Source organism: Octopus bimaculoides, chromosome 23 (genome assembly GCF_001194135.2).
Source record: "Octopus bimaculoides isolate UCB-OBI-ISO-001 chromosome 23, ASM119413v2, whole genome shotgun sequence".
In the NCBI taxonomy this organism is placed as follows: domain Eukaryota; kingdom Metazoa; phylum Mollusca; class Cephalopoda; order Octopoda; family Octopodidae; genus Octopus; species Octopus bimaculoides.
In genome coordinates, this window is record NC_069003.1 from 4,742,775 (window position 1) to 4,743,266 (window position 492).

Here is a 492-nt window from a genome sequence, read left to right on the forward strand (position 1 = left end):
CATTGTTAGCGTAACAACATCATTGGCAACATTAGTAACAACAACAACAACAACAATAACAATAGCAACAACACCCACAGCAATAACAACTGCACCAGCAGCGGCAAAAGCTAATTAAAGATCCAACGAGAGACCGTCGACAGGATCGCAAAAAACCGCAAAAATTAGTAACCAAATTTATTTCGAATCACACTTTATGTCGGACGTTTTGTGCAATACGATCAGAGGTTGGGGTTTGTCACGTGCAGCAACTTAAAGAAATTTGAGAGTTTGAAGAAAGAGAGTAGTAATTAACCAAATATGTTAATTAATTACTACTTCTTTCAGGATTACTAAAGTGTCGTGTAACATAACGCACCAAACTTTTTGGGATTTTTGTCTTTCATCAGTGCGTGAGAATCAGAAAAATAAAAAAATAAGTGATATCATGTCTTTCTCTGTATCTCATTATATACCAGAGAGCATCTATTTTTTCTTTTTTTTTTTTTTTTT